The 21,984-nt window shown below is 41.3% G+C and overlaps 1 long non-coding RNA gene across 1 annotated transcript; it reads right to left on the reverse strand.

Annotated features, from left to right (window-relative positions):
- Positions 1–45: 45 nt before the first annotated feature.
- On the reverse strand, positions 46–21,847 carry LOC142599432 (uncharacterized). The gene is made up of 3 exons (XR_012832995.1): positions 21,560–21,847; positions 17,637–17,695; positions 46–537 (listed from the first exon to the last, which is right to left on the reverse strand). It is a non-coding gene; the product is annotated as an uncharacterized LOC142599432 (long non-coding RNA).
- Between the last annotated feature and the right edge of the window lie 137 nt (positions 21,848–21,984).

Raw genomic sequence — 21,984 nt, forward strand, 5'->3', positions numbered from 1 at the left:
TCTCTTTTGAGAAACATATTAGGAAATAAAACAGTCAAAAATTAGTACAGTGCCATCAGTTTATTTTATTTAGGTATAATCTATGTTGACAAAGTACCAAAGACAGATCCACACGCGCAAAGGTGGCTTCAGCAGTGACATACTGATCTGTAAGGCCCTTGTGCGGCCCCTCTCCACCCCCCCCATGCTGGCTCAGCATCTGGCTTCCTCGTACAATGGAGATGGGACAAGAGCCACACAAAGCCAGTGTTGCAAGAGTTTCACAATCATTTGGTAAGCCATGATGCAAAGCCCCCTCTGAAATTAACCCAGAACAGAAGAGAATTGTAGCTCACCCAAGTTCCCTGCTGTGGTTCGATAAACACGAATGCTGGTGCTACCACATGGGAGTTGTTAGGTTACAGTGACCGGGGACGGTGCAGTTCCCAGCACCTTTTGCAGCTCAGGTTGATGCTGCCCTTCCCTCATTCTTGCACCAGGAGCCGTGTGACCGGGCACTGCTTGGCTTCAGGGAGCTAGTGTGCCTCAAAGACTGACCTGCAAACAGCAAGTGGTCAGTCCTCAGCCAGGCTGGCTCCCTGACCACACCATGAGTGCCAGACCAAATGGGGGAGGGTACGTGTGGGTGTGTAAAAACACGTAGCTGGGGCAAGATGCACTGTGATGTGACCTCATCAATTTTGAATTGGCTTAAAGGAATTGTAATCATACATTTTGATAACTGCCAGAAGTGTCACTGAGGTTTTAAAGTAAGGGCACACAGATACATATTTCTCATTCCTACACCACAACCATCTCTTGCCTTTTCCTCATTTAAAAAATCATGGAAACAGAACTCTATATTCTTTAAACAGTGTCAAGCAATACCATAGCCCTTCCATTAATACATGGCAAAGGACATTGAGTTTCAGTTTTTACCACTGGTTAGGGGATTCACATCCGCATGTCCTAGGAGATCCTGTCCTGCCAAACTCGTGGTTGTTCCTCAGGCCTTTCATTCTTACCTCCTGTTACTGAAGCTACGCAAAGCATCATTAGTAATTAGCAACTCATTGAGTTAGAATTTGCAGCCACGGACCTGATCCTGACTGTAGTTTTGTGGTTGGAGCACTGTGTTAGGAGAAGACACTTGTATTACAGCTCCAGAGTTGCTTATGGCTTTTGTGTAATACCACATTCCTGTCACACAGTAAGATCTGAGATTATTACAGTGTTTTTTATTGGCCAAGTAGCAGTGAGAGTTGAACATCTAAAATACCACATAGATAAACCAGAGAAAATACTTTACTGCTCCCTCATTATATGTATGAGTAAGCATAGATAATAATAGATCAGTAGTTTTATTATATATACTGGATTTATACCTCCCTGGACTTCCTGTACACTAGATGATGTTTTTTGCTTCTTCACATGGCAGGTGGTTTAGTTTCATGGGGATTAATGTCAAAACACAGTTCACTGCCAACAAGACCAAATTTAGGCAAAAGCAGCCAAAGTAATTTTCAATTGGAAAGCTTGTGGCGGTGCAGATGGGGCTAGGAAGACAGGAGACAGGTAAGAGTGTAGGTAGGTGCTTGTTTGGGGTCCTGGCTTGGGAGAGCAGGGGGGCTTTGGAGGGGTGAAGGTCATCAGCACACAGGTAGGAGGGGGTTGAAAGTTTGTGAAATAGCTTATCTGAAGTTGGAAAACAAGATAATTTGTTTGGGGATATTTTTAATAATTAGGCCTTCACCCCAAAATTAGGTTTCGAGTTTCCACACTGCCTACATCTAGTCCTGGAGCTGCAAAAGCACAAGGGTGTGTGTTATGTGTCTGTAGGATAAATAGTTTGAATTTTCTTCATTGCTCCAATGCAAGTAAATAGCTTAATAAATGTTCAGTGATCTCTTGGCTTCTCTCTTATTAAAAAAAAAAAAAAAGAAGAAGAAGAAGAAAAAAAGTCTGTCTTTCTTTTAATAACCAGTATACTCAATTTAGTTGGAGGATTTGGGGGATATTATATTTATTCTGTGCTGCTAGTCTGTGGTAATATTTAATCATCAACAGAAATTAGATTCAGAATATTTGAGTTTGATATCTTATGAAGCATGAATCTTAAATTTAGCTTAGTGACAATGTAGGAATTGATTATATTCTTTACATATGTTAGGAAACATCTACCTTTCAAACTATGTATAAATTCATGTATGCCTATGTATTTCACTTTTTCATTTACGCTGTATTATCACTCTTCCAGATTCCCTTCAATCCCCTTAAAAAGCCTGGAAATGCAAGTCGGGCTTGAATACACTCAGGAAAGATACTTGAATTCTGACCATTTATTCTCATGTAATATCCAGTAATAGCAACACCAGCTAATGTAAAAGCACTCTGTTCTCTGCACACATGGTTGCCACTTCAGTCCATTCCAAACAGTATATGGAGAGTCATCTTCTTTCTGAGTGTGATGCTCTGGAACCAGGCGCAGAAGACAACATGATGGCCGAGTCTGGTTTTGCTCTCTGTTTATGTTAGTGTGTAATGCAGTGTTTATCAACAGGATGCCAAATAGGATTCCAACAGCTCAGTTCATAATAGTTTTTCATCTGGAAGAGGTTCCTTCACTTTAAAGTGGCTACAGCTAGTGCACATTATTTTATGATTGGCAGTAATTTCTACAAGACTAGCTGTGTATGCCTAGTGTAAGCGCTGGCTTAAGTCTGTGCTTGTTACCTATAAAGGTAACTATATTGGTAAAATCTGCCATAGTTGGAGTTAAACCAGTCAAACTCTGGTTGCTCACTTTAGGAGGCAATAGTTTCCCATAGAGAACAAGAGCTATGTTAATATATACATTTCTAGATCAATATCATGGGGTCCACATACAGCGTCCATGCTACAAAAAAAGGGTTTCTTTGTCTAGTAGAGTTTACACTGGAAGGAAATTTTTGTGTTGCTGGGCATTTTGCCAATACAATACTGCAAAATGCACTCTTAATTGATATTGCTTTACCTGCCGAGCTTTTAGACGAGGCCTGAGACTCCGAGGTCTTTGAAGTTCCATTTCGTTCACACTTTAAGTGAGTATGAATGTGTTTCTCTTGAGTGAAGAACTACTTATATTAAATTACAAAGAAAGTTTTTATTTTTCAAAACTGCATGAGAAAACTGCAGGAGACTGAGATTAAATCAAGACATTGTTCATATTCCATATGCTTACCTGCAGCTTAAATCTATGTTTTTATGTATTTTCTTTGCTTTTTGTTTAGCACAATCATAGAATCACAGGAAAGTTCAGCTTGGAAGGTACCTCAAGAGCTCCCTAGTCCAACCTCCTGCTTGATGCAGGGTCAATGAAGAGGTCAAACCTTCTTGCTCAGGGCTTTATCCAGTTGAGTTTCACAGACTTCCATGGATGGAGACTGCACAACATCCTGGGGCAACCTGCTCCACTGCTGCACTGTCCTCATGGGGAAAAAGGCTTCCTTTCTTCTCCAGTCTGAACTTCTCATTTCAGCTTATGCTCATTGCCTCTCCTCCTGCCACTATGCACTGCTGTGGAGGGCCTGGCTCTGTCTTTTCAATGACCTTACTTGTAGCAAGGGGAAAGCTGCTCTGAGGTGCTCCTAAAGGCTTCCCTTCTCCAGGCTGAAGCAGCCCCATCCCTCAGCCTCCCCTTGCAGGACTGGTGCTCCAGCCCCTGAGCATCCTGGTGGCCCTCAGCTGAGCTCACTCCAGTTTAGCAATGTCTCTCATGTAGGAAGGGGGAAAAATGATGCAGTGCACAAGATGACATTTCATGACTGTCAGGTGAAGGGACATAATCACTTCTCTTGCTGTGCTCCTGTTCACACAGCCCATGATGGTGTTGGCCCTCACTGCTGCTGAGGCACATGGCAGCTTGCTGTCTACCAAATCCACGAGGTCCTTTTCAGCAGGACTGCTCCCCACACAGTCAGTCCTCAGCTTGCGTTACATTACAATCATGGGCTTCTTTCTTCCCAGGGCAGGATTTTGCACTTGCCCTGGCAGAATTTCACACAGTTCCCATCAGCCAATTCCTCCAGCCTGTCTAGGTCCCGCTGGAAGACAGCCCTGCCCTTGAGTGTATTGACTGGTCCCTGCAGTTTATGTTATCTGCAAACTTGACGAGAGCGCATGTTGCCTCCTCCAGGTCATTGATACAGATGTTAAACAGGACAGGTACATGTATCGATCCTGTGGTACTCCACTTGTTACTGACCTCCAGGCGCAGGGACTATGAATCCATATTTTTTTAGTAATACAACACCTCTTTCCAATTAATCTCCACTGATCTTATTTAGAAGGTAATGAAAAAATGGGGGATGTAAAAGGAATGCATTGGTCTTTTAGAAATAAGAGAATGATTCAGATGAATGTGTTTCCCCCTTTATGTCATGACTTTAGAAAACTTAAGGAAAAAATAAGTCCACTGGTGCTGTATGAAACTTAAGTGATAACCTTATAGGGAGTAAATCAACCTTTTAAGCACATACTGTGTTTTCCATCAAAATTTCTGTTCCTAGGATTGGAGCAAGTCAAAATTCTGTGCAGTGGGTGGGTTAATGCCTCCTCTTTTCTGATTTCACTTTCTTAATGTTCTCTATTCATCTAAGAAAGAAGAATAGTTGAAAGAAGAGAAACACTCTTTTAATCTGAATTTCCATGATAAATTGAATTGCAGAAAAAAGAATACCATTTAGGTTATTTTGTTATGACACATGATTGCTTGCCATGAAAGAAACCACACTAATAAAATGCATATTCCAACCGTGATCAGACTTGTACCAAGAGCTGGGAATGCACAGTGCTTGCTGTATGCAAAAATAAAAACAATATTTAATAGCAGCTCTGCTCTCAGTCTCTGAATATGTGGAAAATTTTAGGTTGTGGGTTGTCTGGGTTACTTCCTTTAAAGCTACAGAGCAAAGCTCCCCTGAATACTTTATATGAAAGCAGAATAATTACATAACCAGCAAATATCTGTGGAAACAGAGAATTTTCTTCAAGGAACTAATCTGCAGGGAATCAATATGAACATGCATGCAGGATAAGAAAGCACAGGCAAAATGAGAGAGGAAAATGAAGGAACACCCTGCCACAGCCTGCAGTCTCTTGCTCTCTCTTTCTGTTGTTTCTAAGGCATCCGTCATGTTATCTACAGCTAGTATAAAATGAAGACCTATCTGAGTGTGTAATGAATACATTGACTTTCTGGTTCGCTGGGAAAAGAAAAGTGACAATGGAGGTATTTTGCTTGCTTTGTTTCTGAAGAAGGGAGATGGAGGAGTGTAGAAGTGAAGGTTTTGCTTCAGCCAATACATTCAGTGCTCTTTTATTTGTAAGGTAAGGATTTCAAAGTTGGTGTCCTGGCTTGCTTCCAGCACTACACAGGCTGTCCTGCATCCTAGGTGTTACATTAGCTGGAAGAACTACTGCAAATGAACAATGAAAAACATTAATCAATTTTAAGATAAATAATGTGTGAGTGTTGCCCTGTGGATCTTAACTGAAACCCATCCTTAGTCTTTTCAGTGATTATTGAAGATAGTGACCAGGCACATACTGCAAAACTGGGATCCAAAGCCTGAGACCACTTCTGTGCCTATGTGTCCACATCGTCTTCCATTTCCTGCTGCCAATAGCACCAGTTTAGGTGTCCAGTGAAGCTTCAGCCTCAAATGCCAGTGTCTAAAGTGTCTCAAAAGTTTAAGCACATTAAACAATGCTTTTTTGGATTGCTTTCCTGCACGTATATTCCTAAATTCCAACGTTAGAGACCTAACTGGTTCACTTTTCAAAGTATTTTACATTTTATTGCTCAGAGCATGCACTCATTGTCTACCCATGTTTTATGAGCATTTTTCTGCAACTTTTGCTATATATTCCCCCTCTCTACCCCAAGTTCTTTTGTCTGACAGATTTAGGTGGAAAGGAGATCACAGAAGAGCAGATACTATGTTTGATTATTTGTGTTATCAAATTCACTTTATACTAAAACACAAGTGTTACCATGCAAAAGACAACAGACAAGAATTTGACCAGGGTCACAGTGTATAAATCATAAGATTTAAATTTCTTGGGCTACTTCAAGAATGTAAACAAAACCACAGAGTAACTTTGTTGTTTTCATATGCCTGCTAGTTCCAGGAACAACAACATCCTTTAATTTATGATTCAGCTTAAAGTCTGTAACTGACAGGTCTGAAGCGTATGTGACAGCAAGGAATTCAAGACAGTCAGGCTGACAAAATGTGTGTTGTTGTCTTCTGTACATAGCTGACACACTTTCCAATGAGCATAACATTAACCTTTTTCTGAAGAGCTTGGTTTTTTTACATCAACTCACCATTTTGAGTAGAGGAAAATCTTGTCTTAATATTATTTTCTTACAGTATCTTTCAAATGCTCTACAGAGAAGTGTCTTTCAAAGCAGAATATTGTTGTATACATGGAAGTCCATAAGATGATGTGAGATAGCACTTTGACTGTTCAAAAAGACCATGTTCATTCATGTGCTTCCCAATCCTATACTGTATCATCCATCTTATGAGGTGTAAAAATCAGACCTGCTGGTCTGCAGTTCCCTGGTTCCCCTCTTACAGAGTCCTTTTTACTGATGGGATTACACTGATAGTTTTCCCTTCACAAATATTAATTGAACTATAACTACCTTGCAGTCAAAATGCAGATATCTGGACCCTTTGTTCTTGTGTGATAAGTCCTTCTCCCCTACATGGGATTCTCCCAAGGACTTTCCATTCCATTAATAGAAAATGGTTTGGCTGTCCGTCCATATGTCTTTTGGCCCTCAACCACTGCCTGGGTGAAATTGCTGCACAAAATTATTTAAAACTCTTCATCCTGCATGCTTGTACTTTGATGATTCTCAGCGCTCGTAACAGTACTGAAAGGCTGCGAGGGCAAAAGACAACTGACAGAGAAATGACCTCAGGAGTCACCCAGGTTTGAGAGTGTGCAGCCTTTCTGATTAATGGAGCTGCACAACAGTGTTTTACCTTGGACGGAAGCCATGTGATGCATACTGTATGCCTTGAAGAGGCCAAAGAGCAGGAGTCTTATGAACAACTATGTTCTTACAGGACTCTAGAGATCCATCATGGGATGGGGGACAAGCTGAATTTAAAGCTGGGTTCTAGGAAGATAGGTGACTTCACTCTACACGGAACCTGATAACTACTTTTTATATGCGGAGACTCAGGTTGAGCAGTAGCTCCCATACCAGAACAGACCACCTGCTCATCTTGTGTTCGACACACTTGACATGTCATCATTTTGACATGGTAACCACGTTCGAATTATTGAGGAGGCAAATGCAGCTGAAACCTACAAGTTACCTGCTCCTAATGTAGTTCATTCATATCTCCTGGAGCAGGACTAACTGTCCTTAACTAATTCTTGTTTTTTTCTTGAGTAGCTTTTTTAACAAGTCTCAGTGGTAAAGATTCCTCTACCTATCAAAGCCACCTGTACCAGAAATTCAGAAGTTTATTATTAGAATGTTTTCCTTAACGCCTAACCCTGAATCTTCTTGCTAGAATTTAAACTCCTGAATTCTTCTATCCATGGTGAAAATGGTGGTCAGAATATTCTCACCTGTATTTGAAAAGAATTGGCATGTAGTCTTCAACCTTTTCTCTGTCTTAGGCCAAACAAATCTTTCATCATAGATTACATTCATTTTGCCTCTAATCACTTACACTGTTTTGGGCTTTCTCCAGTTTGCCCATGTCTTTTCTGAAGTATAGTGCCCCAAAGGGACCAAGTCCTCTACCCGACGTTCTAGTAGTGCCAAGAAGAGGAAGGCCTGAGGGCTATACTGCTATTTATAGATCACAGCATATTTCCTTTGTCTTGCATTTGCAATAGATTGTTATTTTTGATACATCTTCAATTCGTGACCTATTATTTCCAGGTACTTGTCTGGAAAATTAATTCTTAAAAAGTCATTCCCTGACCCGTATTTTTTTTAATGTGATTACTCCCACCTAAATGCAGCACATCATCCCTCTTGCATTTCATCCATTTTTCATTCTACTACTGCAATTTCTCAAGATAATTCTGAATTTGAATTATGTCTTCCAACATATTTATGTTTGCACTTCTTTCCAACTTGGTCTCAACTGTAAGTTTAATAAGACTGTTATCTAGATTGTTAATAAAAAGTTGAATAAAGTCATAACAAAGACAGGTCCCTGTAAACCCCTAATTTTGTGATAAGACAGTATCAAAGTAAAGTAAATGGGTTTAAAAAATATTCATTAGAGAATTAGTTTTTATGATATTACTTTTCCTGCTATCTTTCAAATGTTGGCAAATAGTTTGATTGATTCTAGATTTTTTTTCTGTGAGTTGAAGTTAAATTGATTAGTTTATTACTTCCAGGTTCTTCTTCCTCTGATATCTCCCCTCTTTTTCTAAAAGGCAGCTGTTATTTTTGTCCTTTCCCAGTCTTATATCTCTTAGCCATCTTTCACAAATTCTCCAGTGATAGCTAATTTGACTAATTTATATCATTCTTAAAATATCCCAGGCCATAGTCTAGCTGGTCTGGCTGACTTGAGAACATTTCGTAACACTCTTCTGTCCTATTTATTCCCTGTTTTATACTGAGTTCTTAAACCTTTGTTATGAATGTTAATTATGCTAGTCATGTGCCTGCAGCTGACATGCAGAAAAGGTTTTAAATGTTCTGACCTTCTTGGGATCATCAGTTATGTCATCGCTTTCCCTCCGCTCCCCCAAACAGACAGGAAAAAATATCAATATTTTCCTTGCTCTTCCTTGTTACTAATGCACATTATCCTTTCAAGTGTTTTCCAGCTGTATATTGGTTTTGTGCCTTAGTTTTCTGATTGGGTTTTATACACATGTGCTGTTATTTTATACCTTTTAAATTTGATCTGATTTCCACTTTCTATGTGGAACTTTGTGAACTTGAGATCAGTTAAAAGGTTCTGGCTTACCTAAACTCATCTTTTAGTACTTTTCTCTTCTGACAGGAATAGCTTATTTTTTCTGCCACAACAATGTAATTACATTTTCCTTTGACTTTGTTGTTGACTTGAGTTGGTGGAAGTTTGCCTGCTTCAAGTCCATGATTTTGTCCTTTGTCACTATTTTCTTTCTTAGGATTGAGAACTCTCTAATTTCATAGTCACTGTCTCCAAGTTGCGTTTCATCGCCCTGTTCTCAAACAACTACACTGGTTAGAACCACATCCAGAAGAGCCTCTCCTCTGTCTGTTTTTTCTAGTGCACCGGAAATGGTGACCAATGCTTTTCAATTTAGAGCTTGCCAATCAATCTCTGCCCTGATATTTTCCTTTCCTACCCATTCTCTGGACAGTTAAACTCTCCCATGACTTTCTGGTCCTGTGCATTGAATGAATTGTCATATTATTCATAAAAAAGGCTTCCACAGCAGATATTCTCTGTTTGGGTCATTTGGTCTAACAACAGTAGCAGTCACGTCCTCCTCCTCTTTCACTTTCACCCAGAGGCTTTCGATGAGTCCAACTTCCTCCCCTGTCTGGAGTTTAGGACCATTGCAGAGTTATATCCCTTATTATTAGCTAGTCCTATTATGTGAGTTATCTTAGTCCTAATCTTATATTTTGCCAAGAAGGTTGGTTTTGTGGTCATGCTTTAGGTATCCTTACTCCTTTTGTTGACTTTCTGCATTTCCTCATGCTTTTAACTTGGCTTGTCACAATGCTCCCCACTCCACACATTTTAAAATTAAATTTCTTCAAATTTGCTTTATACACTTGAAATGATCACATACAAACAGAGCAATACAGAGAGAAACATACACGCAGAGTGACACATTGTATACAAAATTAAATCTAAGCATGTAACTTTTTCCTTCTTCATTTTCTTTGAAGATTTTTTTAAAGGATTTTCATATTACTGACCAAGTAAGCAGAAGGAACAGAAAGACCAAACAGTGAAACAGAGAATAAAGAGGTCTTTTATCAAAATTCTAAGTTGAATTGTGCTTTTATCTGTCATTTTTGACTTGAGCCCAGTGCAGTTTAGATGTCAGCCCTGAAGTTATTTGCAAATGCAATGTTCAAATGGCTTCACACAATGGCAATGACATTTACCTAGTGTAGGGTTTTTTTAAATTTTATTTTCTTTTTAATCACAACAGTTGTAGTGCTGAAGTGGAGCACCAGTAGATGTGTCCCTTGCAGTTCCCTTTGACTGTACTTGATAACATTCCATCCACCCTGACGCTCGTAAACAGATGCTTAGATATCCAGCCAGCCGAAACCTCTGACACAGGCCACATCTAGAAATAGCCTGTACAGAAATAATCCCATAAAATATTTGACACAGCCAAGAGGAGGGCCCTGTAACGTTAAGAGACTGGTGCTACTTGCGTACATGCTGTTTAGCAAGAACACTCTCAACTTTCACCCTAGTGATTGTGCTCATGACTTCACGCGTGCTATATTGTACACTCATTACACGGCATGTTTACATGCACTTCCTCTAGTAAGAAACTGTCACAAAACTGCTGTTTCTCATTTTCATAAATTCAGCATTTTACTTTTATAACTTTGAAGCAGTACTTTTCAGCTATTACCCCTGGGGCTGATGCAGCCCTGACACAGGGAGGAGGCCAGCAGCCGGGGCCACATCTCCATCGCATGCGAGGGGCAGAGGGTGAAAGGTCTACTTGCTTCTGCCCCCGTTCCCAGATCAATCCATGCCTGGCCAAAGCCTCTGCACAGGAGAGCCAACAGAATATTCCTGTTGGGTTCTTGAAGTTCAATTTAAAATACGAAACAAGCCATTAACTTTCCCAAGGTCAGGAAAATGTAAGGCAAGTCTGTAATTCTTTCTGGAAACATATCACATAATAAAGTAGAGCTTCTGTTACTTGTGGAGCACAGACACTGTTTCTGAGACCCTGCAGAAGATGTGGAAGCTCGATGCTGAGATTTCAAAGCTGCCTAAAGGACTGCGACCTCCAAGCCCCATCCATTTATCTGCAGTAGAGAAATTCGGAGAAACATACAGCTGGGTAGGAGGGGCTGGGGCGGGCAGAACAAGGATTACGACAGTAAGATTACCATCTTTGGTATGTACATATTTCAGTGGTTCCAACAAAATACCATTGTAGCTGTAAATCTACTCATATGTTGGGACTGCCTCGTTTATTTTCCCCCCACATCTGCTGATTGTAATGAAGTTTACAGAGACAGCAAAACCAGAAATGAGCAGAAAGTTTTGAATAACTGCTGAAAAGTGAAACACAGACATCCCCAACCCATAGGATAAGGTATAAAGACTATGTACATCCTAACAGCTAGATGTCACGAGATACAGGTACACACCGTTGACTCCCAACTCCTTACTCACATGGGCAGAGATGGAATGATGATGTTCTTTAACACATCCCCTGCAGCTTATATTCAGGGGTCTAGACCACTATTTCCACCTGTTGTGTCATCCAAACATCTCAAAATCTCTCAAACCCCATCTTAAGCAACATGGCATTGATTTGGGGGCATCAGAACCCATCCTCTCTAATGCTAATGAGTACTCATCTCATTCGATGCTGAAATATATTAATGGCATGCAAAAATCCATTTTTTTGTGGGTCGAAATTGTCCTTTACCTGAAATTACTCATCTCCTCCCCTGTGCTTTCCCCAGGTAAATTGATAGTTATATTATTGCCTCTTGGCTTTGACTTTGCCTTTTTCAAGCTGCTTCAGTCCCCTGTCATGGAGGAGGTTGGTACAATAGTCAATTCTAGTAGGAATGGAGATTCCCCTGACTGTGCTTTGTGCTTCGTTTTTCTAATAATCCTACTGATGAGCTGAACAAAAAGGAGAGTTTCCAGTTCAATGGAAATACTCTTATTTTTTACTCCTTTTTGTCTGATTTGTTTTGATTTGGACCAAAATCTGAACATTTTGAAATTTCCAGTGAACTGAATTTCTGAGACTGTCATTCAAAAACTGCCCACACGAAGACCAGTTGTCACCTTGGTTTTGCTACCCAAGGTCCCATGCCTGTGGCTTCAGCTGAAGGGGGGAAATACAGGTTGTATGGCTCCCATACATTGGATCTCGCTGCCCTGGAATCACAAAATCAGAAATCCCACTCACAAAGCACCAGCCCTGGTGTGGTCCATCTGTCGTGAGCACAGTGCTTGGTTTCTGGGAGGCTCCCAGAAATTCAACCCTGCCTTGAGTTCTGCTGAGACTCCTCAGAACGTGCACGGTCCTGATCACACATTTCAATGTGTGAAACACACTGTTCAGTGAATTATCTTTTTTGTCTTATTAATATTGCCTATCTCTGTATAAAGTCCCTTGTCTGATACTTCTTTCTGCTCATAGTCCCTCCTCTAGAGCAAGCCACAGTCACTACACTGCTGGATGGAGCTGGTGGTGGTTGGAGGAGGAGAAGCCACTACTACTGGAGAAGAAGAGAAGCCATGCCATATGAGGAGCAGGACAGGCAGTGCCTTTTTAGGTCCTAACGGGAGTATGTTCATGTATGTACCTTGATTCCCTAAACATTGCTGGCAAAGCTGCATCCAGTCATAAGTTCTGCACTCCCTTTTTCATCTTGTACTAAATCCCTTCTCTATTTTAATGAAAATATTTTCACTGTAGCTAAATAAAACAAGACCAGGCAATGAGCTGGGCCCCAAATCGCCATCACTTGACACACTCTTTTGGCATAGTTTTGACCTGAGTCAACAAGACCTAAACAATGACAGGGGATTAACACTGGTTGGGAACTGCTTCCAGTAGACAGTATGGAGATACCTAAACCACCAGAACTGACTCCTTCCTCTTACACAGTCCTCCAACGCTGTCCCAGCAAGGTCTGAAGCCCCAGGTACACAACATGATACATGTCAGGGGTATACAACGCATGCCCTCAGTTTCACGCTATGAAAACACTGGTCTGGCAGACCGAAACCTGAGCCTTCACACAGTTTTAGCTAACACACAGAAATAATCATTATGCTATACAAGTTCTGGATGGGGGCCCAGAGGAAACCCATGGCCAAAAGCTATGTAGTGTGGGCATTACCCATCTGTGACTGGTTCTGTTTCATTTCGTAGTACAGATGTAGCCATGGTCATCTGCCTCCTTGGACTGTCTCTAATTAATTTCCATAATTTAAAACTCAGTAGGGTGAAAACAAGGGGGTTTTTGTTATACTCTATCCAAACATCTACCAGTTTTCTGTCTATGTAACCCAACCAAAAGCTTGCTTTGAGCCAATGCACTCAGCTTTTAAATGGTGCTTTGTGTAAACTTCTGAGACTTTTCCTCCCAGCTGGTGATCTCCAACCACAAACCCCCTGCCCTCCACCCAGACACAGTTTTTGGAGATCACAGTTTAGAAGTACACAGTTGAAATTAAAATTAGTAGAGCAGCTGTCATCATTGTCTCAATTGCCCCTTTCAGCTGCTGCATCCTACATCAAGCCTCACTTTTTGGAGTCTGTTCCATGTAAAAGGAAAACGTTAACATTTATATGTATTAATATTCTTTCCAAACCTTTACCAGCCTTCTCAGATCCCATGTCTCCCCTTCCTCACTTTCAGCTGCACAGCTCTGCTTCATTTCAGCTCAGTCATGATCTGCTTATTTGCCTCTGCATCCATGATTGCAGTAACTTGGACTCATGGGCTTTTCTGTTATCAGAAGTCATGGAATCATAGAAACATAAAATCATAGAATGGTTTGAGTTGGAAGAGACCTCAAAGATCATCTAGTTCCAACCCCCCTGCTGCGGGCAGGGATACCCTCCACTAGATCACATTGCCCAAAGCCCCATCCAACCTGTCCTTGAATACTTCCAGGGATGGGGCATCCACAATTTCTCCAGGCAACCTGTTCCAGTGCGTCACCACCCTCACAGTAAAGAATTTCTTCCTAACATCTAATCTAAATCGACCCTCTTTTAGTTTAAACCCATTACCCCTTGAATATCAATCACTACATTCCCTCTCCAGCTTTCCTGTAGGCCCCTTCAGGTACTGGAAGGCCACAATTAGGTCTCCCCCAAGCCTCCTCCAGGCTGAACAAGCCCAACTCTCTCAGAATGTCCTCATAGGAGAGGTGCTCCAGCCCTCTGATCATCTTTGTGGCCCTCCTCTGGACTCGCTCCAACAGCTCCATATCTCTTGTACTGGAGTCCACAGAGCTGGATGCAGTACTCCAGGTAGGGTCTCACCAGAGCGGAGTAGAGGGGCAGGATCACCTCCCTCGACCTGCTGGTCACACTTCTTTTGATGCCGCCCAGGACATAGTTGGCTTTCTGGGCTGCAAGCGCACACTGTTGGCTCATGTTGAGCTTCTCATCAATCAATACCCCCAAGTCCTTCTCCTCAGGGCTGCTCTCAATCCATTCTCCACCCAGCTTGTAGTTGTGCTTGGGATTGCTCTGACTCACATGCAGGACCTTGCACTTGGCCTTGTTGAACTTCATGCGGCTCGCACGGGCCCACTTCTCCAGCCTGTCAAGGTCCCTCTGGATGGCATCCCTTCCCTCCAGCGTGTCGACCACACCACACAGCTTGCTGTTGTTGGCAAACTTGCTGCGGGTGCACTCCATCCCGCCGTCCATGTCACTGACAAAGATGTTAAACAGTGCTGGTACCTATACCGATCCATGAGGAACACCACGTGTCACTGTTCTCCACTTGGACATTGAGCCATTGACCACAAGTCTTTGAGTGTGACCATCCAGCCAATTCCTTATCCACTGAGTGGTCCATCCATCAAATCCATATCTCTCCAATTTAGAGACAAGGATGTCGTGCGGGACAGTGTCAAATGCCTTGCACAAGTCAGCTGCCCTTCCCTTATCCATCGATGCTGTAACCCCATCATAGAAGGCCACCGAGTTTGTCAGGCACGATTTGCCCCTAGTGAAGCCATGTTGGCTGTCACCAATCACCTCCTTCTTTTCCATGTGCCTGAGCATAGTTTCCAGGAGGATCTGCTCCATGATCTTGCCAGGCACAGAGGTGAGGCTGACTGGCCTGTCGTTCCCCACATCTTCCTTTTTTCCCTTTCTAAAAATGGGGGTTATGTTTCCCCTTTTCCAGTCAGTGGCAACTTCACCGGACTGCCATGACTTGTCAAATACAATGGAGAGTGGCTTGGCCACTTCATCCACCAGTTCCCTCAGGACCTGTGGATGCATCTCATCAGGTCCCATGGACTTGTGCACCTTCAGGTTCCTCAGATATTCTCGAACGTGATCTTCTCCTACAGTGCGTGGTTCTGCATACTCCCAATCCCTGCCTTTGCCTTCTGTGACCTGGGCAGTGTGGCTAGAGCACTTGTCACTGAAGAGTAAGGCAAAAAATTTGTAAAGTACTTCAGCCTTCTCCATACCCTGGGTTACCAGGTCTCCTGTTTCATTATGGAGGGGGCCCACATTTTCCCTCATCTTCCTTTTATCGCTGACAGTTAACTCCTTCCCTATTGTATGGTGGGGGAAGTATCTTCCTTCGCTTACTCTCAAATTTTATTTATTTTCTTGCAAGTTTTTTATAGATATGTGATTGAAAGATCCATTTTAGTAAGAATGTTAGAGGAAAGGAGATAATGAAGATATTTGTCAGAAACAAAGCTTTAGTGCTATTCTGAATGGACTTGTTCATTTATACATTAAAATAAAGTCTGTGAATTCTTAATGCAAGGAGACGGATACTGCTCTGAACTCTGCTATTTAAAGTATTTATTGCTTTTTATCTGCCAGGCTCAAAGGCCATACCACAGGGCTTGACCATTCACATACTCATGAGAGCTTTGTTATCCACAGCAGCTGCAGGGATAAATGCAGCACCTGAATTCAAGCAGAAGGGCCATTACTTAAAGGTGTTACACTGAGCAGTGAGACATTTACTCAATGAGATAAATAATTACAGGAGTCCTTACCTGCCAACATCTAAGCGCCCTTTCCACAGCCTACTGGTTCTGGTCTGAGAGCACCAACTCCGAGAATGGACTTGGTGTCTGATAATCAAAGCAGGGCTGAGAACTGGGGCGAGCTCTGAAATCACAGAGCAATGGAACTAGAGGGAAAAAGAAATAACTTCTGTGATGGTTTCATTCGTGTAATACCTGTCAAGTGTCCAAGTCAGTTTGGTCATTAATTACTCAAACAGAAGAACTAAGTTTTTAAGTACGCACAATATTGTATGTAATAGACCCTAACCCCCATCTGTGGCCATTGGCCACAACAAAATAAAGACCACAGTTACTGTTACAAAAGTAAAGGTTGAGTGTAATGGGAACGTTTGTCATGAAACTGAACAAAAAACCAAATATTGATGTTAAACCATGCTTTAATTAATAGCAGAATGACCTAATGTATGCTATTAGTTACAGTTTTGCTGCTTGTTTTCTCTTATTGTTTTATGCATAGACTTAGTGTTTTTGTTGAAACGGGAATGATAAACAGCTGCAGACCATCCTGGGTCACAAACTGAAATGGCCTCTTTCGAGGCATGTGAAGCTGATAAAACTGTAGAACCTAGTCTAAATCAAAATCCAATCCTGGCAGGCTAAGCCTGAAATATACTCACTTGCTCATTTTTTACCTAATTACATTTGATTACAACAGATGAGAATGACTTGATTCTTACTGATAGCAGTAGAGCAGATGCACTTAATCGCTTAGTCCTTTCTCCTGATATAACAACCTGGGTGATCTTCATTTTGCTCAAAGAGAAGAAGGTCAATTTGTCTCTCAATAAAGATAATCACTTTTCCTCCATATTGCCTAGATTTTTTTCAGCATTCAGACATGTGTCACTCATTCTTTATCCTGTAAATGTTGTATCACTACACTCCAAAGTAAAAATTTGGTATGATCATTATCTTTCTTCCCATTTTTAATATTAAGGCCTCATTTATCTTGAGCAGACTTTCGTTCCTTCTGCCTCTGAATGCTGCCAGCTCAGTTCATGGTTACTTCCTCTTCTCCCCTCACCCAAATACTTAGGTATCTGCAGATATAATGGAAGTCTTTCTGGATGTTAGACTTGGAAGTTTCCTTTGCTATGTTAATGCATCTCTTACTGCTTTTCAGCTCCCTTTTAAAGTATCCAGCCATTCTTCTCCCCATCCCTAAATTGCCTCTTATATTCCCTTATAATTAAAAAAAAATAATATTCCTCCAAGTTCTCATAATCTAGCCTAACAACACATTTTTTTTAATGCCTTGAGATATTAAGAGAAATGTTTCCCTTATTTCTGCATGCTAGCTATTTATTTATCAGTGTCCTGGCCATTTATAGACAGCCGAGAGTGCAGAACAGCTGACTTGCATCTGTTAATGTAGAGTTTTCATTATCTTTTTTTAAACCAAACCTTCATCCTTGAGAAGGATGAGGGTCTCCTCTTCTAATTCAGAGGCCGAACCCAAAAAATCTGTATTGAATGTGAAATGCATCTTGGAAGAACAGAAATTAAGTGCTGCTGTAACCATCACAGTACTCATTCTTTTCCTTACTCTATTTCATAAGCATCAAAAATTGGCCCTACAGCTAGGGCTCAAGCAAATCAGGGTCTCAAAACTGATTAAACAGCAAAGCATTTAGAGCAGTTACCTACCTATAAGTGTCGGAAGCAGCAAGACTTGCTAAAGTTATGCCATGACCTGATAATCCTGCCTGCAGGGACAAAGGGGATGTTGGTCCTGTGTATACTTTTCAGATAATCTGTGTTATTCCATAACATTCTGCTTATTTCACAATAAGCTAATGAGCCTCGTGTGTTGCAACTTCACCCCAGTGCTACTTAATTCATTGGGCTGGCAAGTATACTGTTTGCTGCAGTGATAAATACCAGCAGAGCTCCCAGGTCAGCAAAGTTTGTGGCGTGACTTCTGATTACAGCCTGGGCAGAGACTGGGAGTAGAATGAGTGCTTCTCTGCCAGACTCTGCCTTGTGACCAAGGCACCTCAAGGTCATTTAAACAAGAGCCTTGTCCCTCCAACTAGCCACTTGTTGATTATCTCCCTATTTTTCCCTACCAGAAGCTATTCGACATGATGGTCCTACAGATTCTCTGACAGTTACTGTGAGGGAATGGTGAAAACAGTGATTTTCTCTGGCAAAGCAGAAGGCCTCAGATGGGGGGAAGGGCTATTTAACCTTAACAAAACTCATCTTTGGATTTGGCTGTACCAGCTCTGGTGATTCAGTTCACCCTTCCTCATTTCCCAAGGGTTAGGTAACACAGGACATGTGTCCTATCCCACTCATGCCCCAAATAACCACTATCAGCATTGTGCTCTGGCCAGTTATATTTTATCAGCATCTGAGCTCTAGGAGAAGTAAGTGGTTTCACTGTAGGATGCTGCTATTCAGAACCCCATTGCTCAGCCAGTGCAGAAGAGGTTTCCCTACTCCCTGACCAGACAGGTCTTTGAATCCCTCCATGGTGAGGAGAAGCCCTGCATCAAGATTCAGGAAGTGAAGCAGAATGGGCACAAGGGTCCATAACACAGATCCTATGCTCAGCATGCAAAACAACTAACCAAATCCAACCAAAACAAAACCCACAACCCAGCAAAAAAAAGCCTACACTAGCGTAAAAGTGAGGCATAAATGGCTTTCTGATGGTAGTTTTGGTATAAGATCACTCATCGCTAACAAAATTATAGAGAAAAACCTTCTCTTCTGTGTCCAGAGAGGAGATATGCAGTCAGCTACAAAGCATTTGGGATGTGGAGGAGGGTGACTTGCTTTGATTAAGTAAGCCTGTGAGCTTTAAACACTTATTTCTTAGGCAATCTTCAAAGACTACGTACCGTCCAGACTCCTCTGAGAGTCAGGCTGTTACACAGGGATGTACTTGTCTTTGTAGTGAAGAGTTGTTTGCTATACAGTAATGCTTTCTACTCAGCTTACTTATTGTTGTAAACCTTAATCAGTGCCTATGATCAGTTGGCACCACCACTGATATTCCCTTTTAGTGTTCTTCTTGAATTTGTCTCCCTTTCAGAGCTCTGCTCATCTCTGAGCATAAATACGCTCTAAGTTCTCTGTCTGAAGGAATTAATTACGATTGTCACAGCCTCTGTATCTTCGGTCATCACAAATGCCTAGGGAAATTTCAGAAGCACAGGCCAAGCCAAACTCCATTTCCTATCACATTGTTACCCTGACACAGTAAATTTTCTGACCATTTTTGTTGCAATGCCTCCATAACGTGGTCTGTCTCCAGCACTGACACAGCTGTAGTGTCAAAGTGCAAATGCCTTACATTCTTCAATGCATTTATCCTCAGAATACGTTTCTGATGTAGGAAAGTGCTTTATCCCTGTTTGTAGATGTGAATTGAGGCTTCCAGAGGGTGAGTCTTAAAAAGGTTCAGCCCCTGGACACGTTTCTCTATTCCCACTGCTTGTGGAGAGACCCTTGTGCAGAAACTAGAACGTCTAAACATGAGTCAGATCCTGTCCTGGACTTCTCACTGGAGGCCACAGAGGGAGTAGTTAGTGATCCAGGGAATTAGGCATGAGTATTTTGCAGCCCAAGATGTTACTGAAGGTGTTGGGTAATTTTTCCTATTAGTTTTTCTACCTTCGCTTTCAGGGGAATTAGAAAAAAAAAAAGTACTTGGTTCAAGAGACAGCTGATATAATTTGTACTCTGAAGAAAGAGTTCTTTTCCCTTGCATGTATTGATAAAAGACCAAGAAGGTGCAGCTCATTCCAGAAGAAGTTAGAGGGACAATCAGTGCATCATTTGAGAAATCATGAAAAGGGAGGATTGTGATTTTGCTGGGTTCTTTTCTTTTACAATTGGTTAGGCTCCAAGCAAACAAGAAGCACTTGGCAATAAGGGACAGTTACTCCCACTGCACTGTCATTATAAATCAATGACTAACTGGAAATGGACAAATAAATATACAAACAAAATTTGTAAAGGCAAGCTGAACCTAAAACAGCAGCTGAGTACTATAGGTTAAAGTCACAGGCAACCTCTAGCACACCTTGAAAACTGACCGCTTAACATTGGTCTCACGTCTGGATCATAACAATCTTTCCTGACTAAAAAGAGATAGCAAACCTGCTTTATTTCTGATCATAAGATCAAGATGGGGCAAACTGGGGTGTTTGGCAGTTGTCAGAGATTCTAGGTGCTTCCTATTGTAAAAACTGTCAATCAAAAATACAGTGGTACGGTAACCCTTCTCCTTTAAAGGTGTCCATGTTGAATACTGCAGCTCAGATGAACATTAAAATTCAGAGTACAAAATACAACTACTTTCAATTTAATAAATTCAGTAAGTTAACTTGTAAGTTCTCAGCTGAAAGAGACAGAAAGTTGTATGCAAGAGAAAGCACTTGACTGACTGTTGCAATGTTTGGTATTTGGGATTTTATTGGATGGCAAATACATGGAAAGTCTTTATAATTGGTTAAAAACATTACCAAGGTTGTTTAGCTTATTTTAAGACATCAATCCCAAGGGCCTTTGACAGAAAAACAAAAAAACAAACAAAACCAAACCCCACCAACCCACCCAACCAAAAAACATCCCAAAAAACCCAAACCACACTGGAGAAGTTATAAGTTCATTCCAAGTCAGACTCAGATGTCATGTATATTGGAACTGCAGGGAAAAAAATTAGACTGATTCCATGAATTGAAGCTTCTATAGTTTTGAATGCTTAGTCTTGCAGGTCAGTGAAATTCATTTTCCGAAATTGACTACTGGATTATGTAACAATAATCTCATAACTTTCTGATAAATGACCTTCAAATGGTGGGGGGGAAAAGGCTGTTTAAGCAGTCTGCTTGCAACAGTTACTAGAGAGATTCTATGTGAAGGTGATCCTTAATACAAATTTCAAAGGGTCCAATTTTTTTGCAGAGGAAGGGTAGCGGGTACATCAGCCTTGCTATCTTGCTAGTGGAGAAAAATAAAAAAAAATTTCTCCTGTTTTTACTTCTTGACAGTAAAAAGCCTGGTAAGAGAAAACCCTTATTCCTGTGCCATTCTTTCATCATTTCATCCTTGTCTCAATCTGTCTGTGCACACTTCTACTCTTTCTTGTTCAAAATATGCATGGTTCAGCTAGCCTACAACTTATATTACCAATTGTCACTGTTCATTCCTTCTCTTGGTGCTCTTATCCATCCACTTGTCTTCCCCTTTGAACAGTGTAACTTCTAGACTTCCCATCTTCTTTCGATCTGTTTCCCACTACCACGAACCCCCTCCCACATTCATGAAGCCTCATCATTCCCTAAAATCCCTACATCTACATCTCCAAGTATCTTCTCAGGCTGTGTGCTCCTGGTACTCCTACGTTCAGTTTTAGAATATGCCTTCTGCCCCACAAGAAAAACACAGCATTGCAAGAACAGAAACTTCTGTCTTAGGGACAACAGGCAGTGAGCCTTTTTACTTAGTCTCACATACAAATCTAGATTGATATGCTTCTGAAACTAAAAAAAACAATGCAAAAAATGCAATGAAAAAACATATGCATTTACAGATGTCCACATTCAGTGACTTACCTTTCCTTATACTGATCCTTCGGAGGATACTTGAGTGGAAGTCAAATGCTACAGGAGCATGTACAGACGAACCTATCCATTACCACCAGATTAGTCTGCTGTAAGGCAAGGACCCACTTCCATGCTCCTGAGTTAAAGCAGATTTTATCCTGTGGGAATTTGCATAGCCTCTGTCAACACTGTTGGGGGGGAGAGGGATAAGCTACACTTTGTAACAAGGATGTTAATAGCAAGAATTTAATCACAAATTAAGAGATGGACAGTTGTTCCTGATGCTGCCTTTTGATATCTTCACACACACTCTCTAAAAAGTTGCATTGAATCTAATTAGCTTCTGGGACTCAGAGAGGCATGAGGCATGGTGTATTTCTGCACTATACTTCCCAGAAGTCCTGGTCTTTGAAACAAGATCAGGAGGCACCTGT

The sequence above is a fragment of the Balearica regulorum genome, chromosome Z (genome assembly GCF_011004875.1).
Source record: "Balearica regulorum gibbericeps isolate bBalReg1 chromosome Z, bBalReg1.pri, whole genome shotgun sequence".
Lineage (NCBI taxonomy): Eukaryota > Metazoa > Chordata > Aves > Gruiformes > Gruidae > Balearica > Balearica regulorum.